At 30.0% G+C, this 15008-nt stretch overlaps 1 long non-coding RNA gene across 1 annotated transcript; it reads right to left on the bottom strand.

The window, feature by feature from the left end:
• Positions 1–3941: 3941 nt before the first annotated feature.
• Positions 3942–5525, bottom strand: LOC139905576 (uncharacterized). The gene is made up of 3 exons (XR_011780449.1): positions 4704–5525; positions 4279–4398; positions 3942–4216 (listed from the first exon to the last, which is right to left on the bottom strand). It is a non-coding gene; the product is annotated as an uncharacterized lncRNA (long non-coding RNA).
• Positions 5526–15008: the final 9483 nt, after the last annotated feature.

The following is a 15008-nucleotide window of genomic DNA, read 5'->3' as shown; positions in this document are numbered from 1 at the left end:
CTTATATATCCTAGCTCATAACGAAGAGGAAATCACTGCTCTTTCCAAGTCTGATATTATGCTGGTTCGTCCCATCATGAGCCTTTTCCAATATGAATAATCCATTATGTCTAAAGTCTAATGATAATTAAGTAAATATTACTTTTTCCATTCGAATTATGTTGTGCTTGTTTATTTTTCTTTTATTGATTTATTAATATTAGTTATTTTGTCACTGGTTCGAACATATTAGTCATTACATAAGTGAGATTATTATTTATAATAAATAAAAGAAGGCGAGTCTTCCTCCGGGTGAGCTTTATCTTATACAAATTTTCCCAGTGCGAGTAATCCCTGTATAAACTTTCCCTATACAAATTTTCCGTTGGCGAGCTTTCTTAGATCCAAATTTGAGTGTTCTCAAGGAACGAATAAATGAAAGGTGGCAGAAATTGAGCTAAGCTGTATTATGAAAGATCTGGTTTATTATATTATGGTCAATGAGCTTTAATATTTAATATTCTTTGTACGATAAGTTAAATCTCAAGTGTCTCGTAAAAAATATTTTTGAGATAAGTACATACAAAATCCTTCATTAATAATCTACAGTGCGTCACATATAATCTATACCCGGTATTAACGGATTTTTGTACTTTCATTTATGTATTTTTGAAAGAAAATATGAGTTATAACTAATGAACCACAAAATGACAGAAAAGATTATCAAATCACATGTAAGGAAAGTGAAATGATAAAATTAGGAATCTGATTATGTATGTATTTACCTACTCATGTTACTAAAAAGTCGTAAGTACTCTTAATGATTAATAAACACAAAAATAAATTTGATATCATGAAAGTGGACCTTAATCAAAGTATCTCCATCATATATCAATTATTATGATTTGTTCACGGAAATATAAATATACACTGTCAATCCCCTTAATTGACTTGTTTCCTAACAAAGCTGTTTTATTAGATAATTTTTATTCTTCCTATTGGAAAATGGAAACCTTCGCCTGCCTTAAATTAGATGTGATCTGATATATCAGATCAAAATCAGAAAATTGAACCTTAAGGATGGTCAAATTTGTCACTTTAAACCTACAATCTTTTTAAATTGAATATCAAACTGGAACTCGCTCCGAGTACAAATTTTTCCAAGTTTGATTTTAATTGATTTTTTCTTGACCCGTCTGGATTAACATACGGGCAAGACAACGTTTTAAACCCGTAGACCAAAATTTGAAACTGTGGATTGGGGAAAAAGGGGAAATGTAACTATAAAATTGGGGATTATATATTTTTTTCAAATGACAATAAATAAAAAACTCCCATTTTTGTGTGTAGACCAAAATTTACTACAAGAACGGTCCAAATTCATCTTGGACCAAATTTGTTCAATTTTACTAAAATCATAACGGTTTTAGGCCGGTCTAATATTTCAAATTTAAACCAACACTAATATTTACAAATTAATCCGTATTTTATACTTAAATACCAAATACGTTCAGCAGGGAATTCTTGACATTTTCTATTTTTACAAAATTTGGATTCCCCATCTGGACATTTATTCTACTTGTATAGGCTGAGGTAAGTCCTCTTTTAATTTATTGCTGATCTCTCTAGGGAATCACTGAGTTTGGAAGGTAGGAGAAGTCGGAGTTCAATCTATATCAGCAGCCATGTTTTGGATAATGTTTATTTTTTTTAAATTCATTATGTAAAACTGCGTGGCCCATTTAAATTTGAAGACTTATAATTAATAAAATTATAACATCAATGATTATGAATTAAGAATCATAGAAGAAATTAAACTTTCAAGTATTGCCGTGTCTTTGTTTTAGGATTCTTTTAACTTTAAATTATGTTTGATAAGTTATAATTTCTTACATTTTGTCTTTTTCACTTTTATAAAGAAGGGTGGTGTAATCCAGTACTTCTTTAACTATTTGAATTTTGTGTCTCTTGGCATGCATTTGATATATACTCACCTTCCTCATTCTTTGTAAGAAAATAAATTTTCAATATCGTTTAGATTTGTGAATAATGAAAAAGTTAGTTTAGGGTTATTTTATTATCTCTAAATTTTGATTTAAAAAAAAAATAAAAATACGTGGTATTAATATTTTTTGTATTCTCTAAAGAGGGGCAGGAAGCATATTTAGTTTGGGGAGGGAGAGGAGGGGCTGATATCTCCCCCAGTGATAGAAATCATCTATTGAGTATTGAGTAACTCCGTTTGAGTGTGCTCCTGAAAAACGGAAAGTAACACGAAGGATTTGTTATGGGTTTATCTTCTATATAATTAAATCAATATATGTCTGTTTGTTGAAACCTAATAATGCCGTTTTTTACCGATAGTATTAAAATAAATAGATAATTTTGAGTATTTTTTTTTCTTATTGAAGTAAAGGTTGAGATATGTATTTCAGCTTACTACAGAATACAATTTTAATGAGCATATCTTTGCAAGCCCAATTTGACCATACCAAGAATAAAAGTCCAAGGTCATACCATCACACGTGTACGACAGATGTTTGAATTCTACCATACTTTTTAATAGTGACGTCATAGAATATGATTGGTGTGTGTTTGTCAAAGTATATCTGTCTTGTCACATAGCCAGTACGATATTTCAAATTGAAAATTCTAGCAATAGTGGCGTCATAGAGCATTATTGGTTATGTGTTTTATCAAAATCTATCTGTCTGGCCCAGCAATGGGTACGATACATCAAATTAAAAATTATAGCAAGCCCGATTACATGATGATCTAACCTTGTTTTATATTAACCTTGGGCCATACTATCTTTGTAAACCTTTTATATTATAGATACGCGCATGAATAATTTTTTTCTTTATATTAATGTACTAATTTAACTGTAATTAATATATTAAATATACTTGATGTTGGTGTTAAAGGGCTAATTAATTTATAGAGTGTGTGTGTACTTTTATATGTTTATAAAAGAAATATAATAATGGTTTTAAAAAGAGTAATGTTTGATAGACATATAAATCTTCTTTTTTTTAATATTTAGAAATAAGTTGTACATAATATTTTTTTCTTTCTAGGTAGTAAATTGTTTTAAGTCCTCTACGGACACGTACGCATTTTCTAATGATAATCTTATGGCTCTATTTTACTTAAGAAATACACTAATGATAGTTTTAATCAAGGATGATGATTCCCTGGAGCTGCCTATGTTTCCATGAAGAAAAAAAAAATATATGAAAATAATATAAGCTTATGTATAAATGTTAAGGTAGTATTAATGTGGAACGTGATTCATGCAAATCATTTCTACCATAGCCTTTAGTTACTCTCTCCCTATTTCTAACTTTATATATTGTCCATAAAAAACTCTCCCCCAGGGAAACATTTATTCATTTATATCTTATTCTTCCACAAATGTATGTTATTTACTTCTAGGTGTACATAATAGGTATATAAGTATATAGAACAGATTTATTTGTTTCTGAAATTTTACATTTATCCCCCTCTGTCATCAAAAAAAGGAACTGGTAAAAATTGCACAAAATCAGTTCGTAGTCGTATCTAATCAATTTTAGGAAATATAGATATTTTTATTAAAATTGGCAAATTAGAAATCAATATAAAATATTATATTTGTTATAACACTTAAAGTTGTTATTTTCCTGGATTTTTCAATAACATTTCTATTCAAGTGTTTAATATAATGACAATTTTTTTTTCTAAGAAACTTAATATAAATTATTTATTTGTAAAACGACTTTGAATTGTTCCGAAAGAAACAAAATGATAATAAAAGAAGTGGTGAAAGTGGACAAGCGAGTGGTAATTAATAACTCCAAAAAAAAATCCGGTTGATCTTTATAGTGATATGAGTGAGAGAAAGAGAGCGAAAGGCGTGGAGTAGACTTAGAGTGTGTGTAACTCTTTATTTAGATATTTTAGATATTCATACTACCTGACAGTGACTCGCCTGCCCGGATATTTATAGTTTAAAAAGACATAAGTACACTATATTACAAACAGCTTATGATAATAAAAAAAAGATTGAGAGGGAGGAACGGACTTAGTGATAGTAATACCCAGCACCACCCCCTCAATCAACAATCCACATCAAGCTTGTGATTCAAATAATTATAAGGAGGTATATAATAATATATATCCAAGACCATGTCGATCCAGTGCATTAGCTCGTTGGGAAGTGATAATTCCATTCCACATTCCCGGAATCTTTTCGTCCCTAAACAGATCCAAAATTATGACATCGCAATCCTCAGTATACAGCTTATCGATGGGCGATACCTTCGTTCCCCAACCACACGGAGGAAAGGAGTTAGTAGGCACAGGTCCAACCCAAATTATACCGTTATCCCTAGCAGGGACCAACCTCACCCGCAGATTCATCCTCAACGAGACCCAGCTCTAGGTACAATAAAATACAGTTTGATCTCTACCGTCGCTGTGTTTCTAGACACCACGGACCCTTTCAATATTTTATAATACACACCCGCCCACAAATTTGTGTAAATGAACCACTGGTCCTTGATGCAGGTTAAACTTCTCCACAGCCGCTTCCCTGAGCATCAAGAAACCCTCCTAACATCCAAAATACAACCTAAGGTTGTACAAGGGAATTACCGGGCCTCAGGGCAGTTTAAACTGCACCGCCATTCCATTTCTAAGCACTAAGAACCCTTTAAAATATACTATAATACATCACCACTCACAGGTTGAGGGCCGCTGGTTCCTGAGGTAGGTTAAATTCTTCCACCGCCGCTTCCCTGAGTATCAAAGAATCCGTCTAATATCCAAAATACATCCGCCCATCAGGTTGGATAGGCGAAGTGCTAAAAATGATATTTAAAGGCCGCCGTGTCCCTGAAGACTAAAAAAAATATTATTAGAACCGTTTTTGGAGCGAAAAAAATCTACTTAAAAAATTTCAGCAAAATCCACCATTTGGTTCGGCCGTGATTGAAGGACATACACAAACACACACAGACATTCACATTTCATATATATAGCTATAAAGTAAAATAATTAAATAAAGTATCATTGTTACATAAAATCTCATTCATCTTGATGAAGTTGAGCATGGGAAAATTTGTTTGCGATTCACAGGAACAAACTGTAGAGATGAAAAAGAGCGAAAAACATATGAACAGAATTATGATAGGGATTGAATTTAAACAAAAACAAGCTAAACCTCCATTTCTCTATTACTCCATGTATTAGTCTTCTGGACGTTGTTGTTTGAACTATAAATCGTTCTTGGTAAACTGTGAACACTTCCCAATATTTCATTAAATAATAACTGTTGAGGACTATAAACTGATATATGATTTGTTTTCCCTGTCTTTGGAAGAAAGGTTGCGAGATACAATAAAAGATACGTTTAAAAGTCTTTTTTTTTTTTTAAACAATGGAACTAAAAGTTAATCTTTATCTGTTGAAAATTGTTTTCATTTGTTTAACAAAATCTCATTCGAATTCAACCAATCAACGTTCAGAATATGAGGGGAAAAAGTTGCAACATCAATTCCTGACAACAAAATACTGGGTAAAATTTTTATTTTATACATCTTGTTATTTTCAATATCTTTCCCAGAATTTCAATACATTTAAAATGATTTATCATAACTTAATTGGGTATATATATTAAAGCATTAAACCAAGTAGTGCATCGAGGTTCAACGTCATCAATAATTAATAAAAAATTCTATCGTAATTGACTTTTATTGTCCGCTAGAGGTATTATTGTTTCTATCATTTTGTAGAATCATTTCCTGTTCTCTCGTCAATGAGTCAAGTCTTTTTTTTGTTACTTCATTATTTTTCGCATACTTTTTGTGTGAACCCAGAACAATTATGGAGAATGAATTGGTACTGTACTGAAACCTGGTTTACATTTCCTCTATTTTATCTTATTTATGTTTACAAATTAGATTATTTTAATTTTAAAGCTGACCCAACCTCCATTTTATCTTATTTACAGACTCAATTTTAGATTTGTCAAATTTACAAGCAAGTTTTAAAACAAAGTCTTTTGAAAATCTGCTACAATTTGAAAATGACTTAACCCTTTTTCTCATAATGTTGCCTGGAGCAACACTTAAAAAAATAGTCTCGATTATAAAAAAATATCAAAAAATGGATGATGTACAAGAATTATTGTGTTCATATGCCTTTACGTATAAAAATAAATGCATTTTAGCCTCAGAGATACAGAAATTTAATGGTTTCACTACTGTCTCAATTTTTCAATTTCAATAACCTTTATTTATTTCTGTCTAGGAAATTGTAAGTAAATTATTTATTACAAGAATAACTTGGTTCAAACTTATTAAAACTACGTTGTACGTACAATAAATAAATAAATGACGTCATAAAAAGTGACGTCTTGCGAGATATTATGAAAAGTATTGACCATACTATTTCCTCAGGATCGCGGTGCTCAATGCACTACTTTGTTGAATACTTAAATATATACGGTACGCTCCACCATGAATTTATAGTGAGACGATATTTTGCAAATGTGGAATGAGGGTTGACTAAGAAAAGAAAATATGATTTGACAATCATTTGAGTATTTCTAAAGGAATAACCCTATTACATAAGTTCAAAATGTTATCTAGGTTATGTCAGAGAAAAGTTTTATTAATCTATAAATATTAATTAAAAAAGATTGTTAGAGGAAAAACAACTTGGTAACACCTCGATGAACAATATTATCTCAAGGGGAAGAGGGAATTCCCTTACAAAAAACATCAAAAAATTAAATTTGTTAATAACGTCTTCAAATATAAAAGCAAAAGAAATTTTAATACATAAGCCACTCCTCTTAAAATATGGAGATATATAACAAAGTTTTTCAATGCAGGTACCACAGCAGACTGTGGCAGAGGTCTTAATTTTTTTTCTGTCTCCTCTTCTCTTCGTCTGACAAACTTTGTGGCTTAAGATCAAAACTGAAACTCTGGAATTCCTTTGTGGAATAGAGTGGACTGAATATGTTTCGCCTGTATAATGTAAATAAAATAAATTATTATTTACAGTTTGTATTATCATCTTTCACTTACTTTACCCTACAAATAATAGAAAAAACATTTGCATTTTCTTTTTCATTGTCGTTTTTGATCCTATTTTACAGAGATTTTGATTCACAATTGAAAAATGTTTTGAACCATTTTGTCTTGAAGCCATTTTATCTCAAGGATATTTCCCCTTAATATATAAATTAATAAAATTTTTAGGGGAAATTATTTTAGGTGAAGGTTTGATAAAAAAAAGTGCAAGTGTTGATTCTTGTTTTTTGTTACGATATTTTTGATCTTGTTCCTTTTAATAAGTTCTTTAATAAGTCTTTTGATTTCTTTAGAGTAAATTTTATTTTCTTTTAAAGCCAATTTTTAATATGCGTAGTTTGTCTTACATAAAACCAAATTTTTTATGAATTTATAAAAAAAAGTACCTGAACATGATGTAATCCTCTCAATGCATGAAATCTTCTAATAGTCCTGGTGATTAACAATTAACTTTTCTTCTTGCTAATTTTTCTCATTGACTTTCTTATTTTTATTGTTCCGATGGATGAAAATATAGAGAGTCCTTAAAACATTGTTGTTTGTAAAGTTCCAAACAATTAAATAAACGTCATGTATATATTGGTGGAAACGAGCCATTTGGTACCGTATTATATATTTTAGATTTTGCTTGTCGTTAACAAAAATAATCATAACGGTTGACCACATAGGCGGATATTTTTAAAATGTGGCTTGATAAAAGAAGCCATTACTTTATTATACAAAATGTAAGCTTTAATGTTTCACAGTTGATTAAGCATATATTTTTTTTGGGCTGTTACAATAAAAGTTCATTCAATATTTTTTTACCACTTTGTATTTATATTGCTCAAGTGATAAAGGATAATTTTTGATGAAAAAAAGTATTATATTTCTGTCAAACGTGATACATTTTTAAAAAATACCATAATATATTTACATAATTATTATTATTTGTATCAATTAAAACTACTCAGATTAAACAAAATGACGAAACGTGTCTGTTAACTTAATGCAATTTCCAAAGCTACATGAAAACTTTCCCCTCCCCCCGTAAAATATCGCTTTCAAGGTAACACAAATGACGTTACTTTTTCGTCTTTCCAAGTAGTGCATGCAATTTTTTCTTCCCTTCGCAAAATGTAATTTTGTTTCAATTTTAATGATGAATTCATAGAATATTTAGAGTTGAGTAGCTTTGTGATGAACAAACTACCTTTAAAAATTAGAAAAGGTAAAACGTTTTTGCGTAGGCTCTCTTTTCTGTTTTGTTCAATATTTAATTGGTCGTCCTGTTGTTAACTTATGTCTATGAAGTATGCATTATTGCCTACCTATAGTATAAATTGTTTTAAAAATGCATATTAAAAAAATATATATGAATTTAAATATAATAGGAATATTTTCCATGCATTAATGATATTTTAATTGTAGAAGATTTTCCTCTGTATAGTAGTAATCCACTTCCCCACTCCTCAAATCCTATAACAGGCAGCTGATATTAACGAAGGTCTTAATTCTGGTGTACTAAATGTCTCGCTTTTGCCTTATACCCACGCTCTTTTTTTCGTTACAACCTACTCAACTCTAGATATTGATTTAAGTAGAGTGAAGAAAGGAGAACAAAACGCCAATTTTCCTTCAGCTGTTGATGGTAGCATATATATTGGAACTGAAAGACGCTCTGTCGCCATCATTAGATGAAGATGCTTTACAGGTGATACAAAATTGTAAACACCTTGGCGTCTGTGATATTTTAAAGACGCCTATAGCACATCTGATTATTCTGATTTATAATCATATTAATTAATTATAAAGTATCGTGTACAGTCTCGTCTTCTTCTTGCACTCTACAAATTGCCCATCACTATTTAAGATTGATTAATTATCTGGCATTTGACTGCATTTAAGACATTTTGAAATTATGAAGTTTAAAATAATTATATAAAATATTTTTTTGATTTTGTCGACTCCAAGTTGCCAAACTATAGCAACCTAAACGATTATTTTTTTCATGCAGATATTTAGCAGTAAATTAGGTATGTAAAGCACTATCGGCATGATTTTATTTTGGCGTGTGTCTTATTTTTACAAGAAACAAATTTTAGTTATAATTTTTTTTGGAAAATCATATTTTAAAATATGAATAATAAACGATTAAAATAATTTAAATATTGGTTTATAGATTTAGAACCACCTACGTGCTAGAATATTTTTATTTTCATATTTTGAGCCTTTTACTCTTCGTTACCTATAGCGTATCTTGTAACCTTTTCTACGAAGAGAAACAGAAAAAAGGCCCAAAGCCATTTGGTAGTTAGGCAATTCGTCTTCAAATATGGTTTATTACGTTATAAAGCATGAGTAAACTAAAAAAATATTTCTACCGCAAGGTAGCGTGGCAGTCTGTAGCTTATTGTTTTAAAAAAATGCTGCAGGCTCAGAATAATTTTTCACTCATTCCTCTATGAAAGTAATATACATGTTATTTACTATTAAATAATATTATAATTACGGGAGTTGTATTATTTTTCTAAAAAACTAAGTATCTGTAGTTTTCTGGGCATACGCAGGGATGGACTGAAGGGGTTGTAGCAAGACGGCGCCACTCCCTGTCGCTTTGTTTACAAAAGAATATAAGTAAACAAAGCTCATGCCCCAATGAAGACAACTTAACAAGAGTGAATTCAAATTCACCAAATCAACGTTCAGAACAATGATTATGGAGGAAAGTATCATAAAAATCGACAGCTGACAACGAAATATAGTGTACATTTAGATAAGAATCGCCGTATTTACGATATGAACCTTTTTAATCAAAGTAAAACAATATTGAGACATTCCCTTATTGTATGTTTGTAGAGCTTCCATAGTTAAATATATCCATATATATTTACAAAAAAAACCTCCTAATTTATAACTTAATAATGACGATTAAAACCACATGAAGCCTTGCCAAGTACTTTTATTAACAGTACGACTTTAATCATAATAGTTGTAATTAAACTTGCTTCCCCAGCGAGGTCAGTAATACTTCTACTAATGAAATACCCTTATGAACGAGCATCATATACTCACATTGAAAAAAAGTTTAATTGTTTATGTGCGAATCTGCAAATTAGTTCAAGGCTTTAACACATCAGATAAGTCTATGTTTTTTCTTGACGTAATTTCCATTCTTTCAAATCCTTGGGGCAGATGTATGTACTTACATATGTACATAAAGCTTGTGTGAATACACAAATTGCATAATCAGTTAGGCATAAACTATGTCAGTGGAGTAAATGCATTTTCTAAGGTTGATAGGTACATATTTTATGCATTTTAATATATCAAACTCATGCGAGAAACGTTATGAGGTTGAATCATGAAACACCACAAATTGATGTACATATGCTATATTTATTTACTATTTGAGTAGAATCTGTCTTTGTTATGACAAAACTAATGCAAGGATTTTCCAATCTCTTCGAATGACAGTGATGTCTCCCTCCATAACATTTAAGCATTTTGAATATTTCATTTTTTCAATATACAGGGTTGGGCAGAAAAATGTGGACTCAAGAGGTTCCCGGTCTTCATGACCTCTGTCAGAAGGTGGTGTGGGGTCCTCCTGTATGAAGACAATCCCAAATACCTCTTCACGGCATCCTTATTGTCCTGGTAGCTATGGAGAAGTCGTTGGAGATGCGATTCATCGATTTGGTGAGGTCCTCCTTCATCTTCTTCTCCAATCTAGACAACCTCCGGATCCCTCTTTCAAATTTCTTGTCCACATTGAAAACCAGGCTCTTGGAGCACTTCACAATGTCCAATATACTCACCACTTCAACTTCAGCATCTAGGTGAGATATGAGATGCTCTGTGTTTTGGCTTTTTACTCACTCATGATGGCGAGATGATGAAATGTCTATTATAGTTTATCTATGAACTGAGGAGGCCTGAACCAGAATGTCAAAAAATAATATGTAAACCTTCCTATATTAAGGAGAATATTAACATTAATTAACAGTCCACGTTTTGCTGACCATGCCGGTGGATCATTTAATAAATATATATATTTAATGAGCAATGCTCTAGGCTACTCTACTGGCAACTTTGGATCCGAATATGAACCTTATGAGTGTTGTAGTTGAGCCTCAGGAAGTAAAAATATAGTTAACCTCCCATTAATTAACATTTTTTTCATAACACGGTTAGTGAAGTGGGTAAACACCAAAAATCAAACGTACTTAATTATATGACAAACACAGTTGAATCATTTTTTTAAACTATTCAATACATTTGTACTCGTAAATATCAATTTAATTGCTGAAATTATTTGAACGAATATAAGACATTGAGAAGATATAAATCCTGATTTTAAAATAATATTAAAGCAAAATGAGTTTGGGGTTTCAACAAGATATAATTTGTTATCCAGATAGTCAAAAAATTAAGTTAATATTTAAAAAAAAAAATTCTATGAAATATTGATTCTGGAAAATTATGGTATCAAATTAGTATCATTATTCTTCAGTTTTTGTGGAGGTTGCGCGTATGATATAAAATAGTATCAACAATATTCCTATTTATGACTTTTCCCTAGCAGAGGGTTTAATAACTTGAATATCCTAGGTGTGGTAACAGAACAAAACTTGATTTAGACAAAATTCCTTGTGGGCAACCCTCCTCTCTTCTCCATGACCCATTGAGGACCAAAATTCGTCTAAAATATATCATAGATAAATAAATAAATAGATGCCCAAATGATTGTGGTAAGATATCAGCTGATACAAAGGTTACAATATGACATCACAATTTTTTTTTTAAACTTGTCTAGTTCCGTAAACATATCAATTTGATTTTTTTAAGCAAAAAATTGAGTGAAGTTTAGTAATGGAATTTAAACTAGCCAGAGATTATTATTACCATTGTATTAAAAAACAAAAAAATAATTCCAGTTGAAAAAATTAAACAATGAAATTTTTATGTTTGTTACATCAACCTAGTATTGGTTTTCCCCAATAAAATGAAAATAATATTGTAGTTGAAATAGACCCACTTGAAATCAAGTACTCCATTATAAATGAAACCTTAATTGTTTACACTCCAAAAGAACTACTTTTTTTGTCAGAGAAAAATAGAAAAATAAGGGGTTTATTTTCTTTTCGAAGATAGACCTTATTTTACCGTGGTTTTGCAAAGTATAAATCACTTTCATTTGAATTATTGACTTTTTTCTTACCCAAAAGTTGACTCAAACTTATAAAAAGGGTAAAATTGTTTAAAAAACTAGATTTGATAAAAACAAACTAATTACAAATTCATAATTTGCGCGGCAATTCCAAATAGAATTGAATATGAATTTAAGATATTTTTTTTGTCTTCTACAATCGGCAATTCCAACTAGAGTGTTTAAAAAACTTGCATGCTGTGGCACTCGTATCTCAAGGCACTACTCTATCTTTGTTTCTACCCTTTGCTGTAGCTGATGTTTATTGCTGCATACTGAATATTGCAATATTCAAAATCCATACTATGGAGAAAAACCAATCGAAATTAATTTATTGCTTCTATGTATTTCTTCCACTATGGTCTATATATGTATTATAATTAATGCTTATGTCATAATCATTCTATCAAAAGACCTTAATCAAGATAAATTTTTTTAAGATATTAAATCTATTTTTCAATGTTAAGATATAGTTACGTAAGAAAAACAAAAGAAAGCGTCGCCAAATTTATAGCATACAGTTGATATGGAATATTGACTAAATAAAATGGACAAATTAAAAAAAAAATCTTGATTAAACATCGTCAACGGGGTTTAGAAATGAAAACAGATTAAGCACTTATATTCAATTCAACTTGATACTGATGAAATACGGTGAAATTTGAAAAACTCAAATTAGTAAGAACTAAGAGTCCCTATAACTTAGCAAGATTTTTACAATTAAATTTGTTTTGGATAGATAAAGGACGAGAAAAATAAAATAATTACAGAAGATTGCAAACGTATTAGTTCATTTATTGACTACACTATGTAAATATGACAGATGATTTTTGAGGGTTTTTTTTTTTAATCGGGTAGTCACGGGTAATTGAACGTCGGCTAAGATAGAATTGTGTACTATAATATCCACTGGTAATTTGTAACTACATATGGACTTAATACAAAGAACCATTTAGAAGTACAGAATAATATAGGGACTGCTGCTACTAAGTAATGCACTTAATTTACTGATGAGTGATAACTGATAAGACTCTGAAAAAGGAGTGACAATACAACATTACATAATCCACTTTTTGAATGCCCATAACAATATAAAGTTGCCTTATAATGTGGCTTCAATTACACAACATTTTCAAAAAACAGTTTCCAGCTAATCACTTTTTTCAGCAACCCTTGGCGATGAGTGAAAGTTAGAGTTTGTGAGATTTTTGTGAGGAAAAAACTAAGTTTAGAAATTAGAAAAGGAAAAACTTTATCTTCTTTTTTGTTCATTATTTAATAGGTCGTTGCGTTCGTAACTTCTCCTCCGAAATAAGGATATTAATTTAAATATAATTATGATGTTTTTCCTATACTAATGCTATTTTGAAAAAAGAAGGTTTTCTTCTTTATAGTTGTAATTCATTTTATCCTCCCAAAATAGTCTAAGTAAGTTTATAATTTTAAAAAGGAAAAACGATTATTGCATGTGCTCTTTTTTTTCATTATTTAATATGTCGTTGTTGTGTTAACTTCTTTCACTTAAGTAAGAATTATTGTCTATTCTTGGTATAAATTCTTTTAAAAATGCATAACAAAATAAATATATACATATGAATTTAAATATAATTATAATACATATTTTCCTTGCACTAAGTCTATTTTAAATGTAGAAGGTTCTACTCTTTATACCAGTATTTCATTTTCTCCCCCAAAATAATATATTAGCTGATATTAACATTGGTTTTAAATCCGAAGTACCATGTATCATTCCAACCTTCTCCACGCGATGAATGATGATATTAGTATAAATTGATCACAATATTGATTAAGTAGATATGTATAAACTAACTTTATATATTTATACTAAATAATATCAATCCATTCATACCAAGATAACAGATAATAGAAAATCCATCAATTTTTGTCAAAAGTCAATTTTTTATCTTCAATTTATCTACAGACAACAGTAAATCATATTAATGCTGACAAAGCATATAACATAAACAGTTCTAAGGATAAGTGGTTCATTCATGGTACAAGGTAAATAAAAAAAACCTTTATATGGTTCTACAATGATGGATAATTGATTAATGGGAAGAGAATTACTTAATGTGTGAAGGTACTCAAATTACAAAGGTGTAAAGTGTATTTTGCTACTTTCCTTTGATACTAGAAGCCCTTATAAAAACATATTATTCCATCCATATTCATTCAAAGCTCAAAAGTTTTATGTAACAGATAAAACACAATCTGTCCTCCTCCTTCAAATTCAATGTGAAGGAGGAGGACAGAAGATTGAAGTTCAATAAATAGTTCATTCAAGGTTAATAATATTTTATGGAGAAAAGTCTGAAAGAATAATAAGATTTTTTTATACAACTTGTGCTACAATCAATGGTGAAGTATTGATTTTACAATTGACTTGTTTAAATCCTTAAAAAAACAATTTATATTCTGAACGTCCTTTAAGACTTTTTTCCCCCTTCATACCTATCATTGATGTATCATATGATATGATTCGAAGTTTGTAGATTAAAAAAAAATAGAACTTATCTCGTGACATTGTGCAGAGAGATTAAACAGAAAAATTTAATTGAAAATTCAAACATTTACTATAAGAAAAACTCATTGTTTTTTTTTCGAAGGAGGAAAGGAAATATGATTTTTCTTCAACGGGCGTCGTTTTTCAAGAGAACGCCTCTAACCAACCCTATATTTTGCGTAAAAATGCGTAAGCTCCTTTTATTACTACTATTATTATATTTTATGTGATC

This window comes from Lepeophtheirus salmonis, chromosome 5 (genome assembly GCF_016086655.4).
Source record: "Lepeophtheirus salmonis chromosome 5, UVic_Lsal_1.4, whole genome shotgun sequence".
NCBI lineage: Eukaryota > Metazoa > Arthropoda > Copepoda > Siphonostomatoida > Caligidae > Lepeophtheirus > Lepeophtheirus salmonis.
This window is presented reverse-complemented; position numbering and strand designations above follow the sequence as displayed.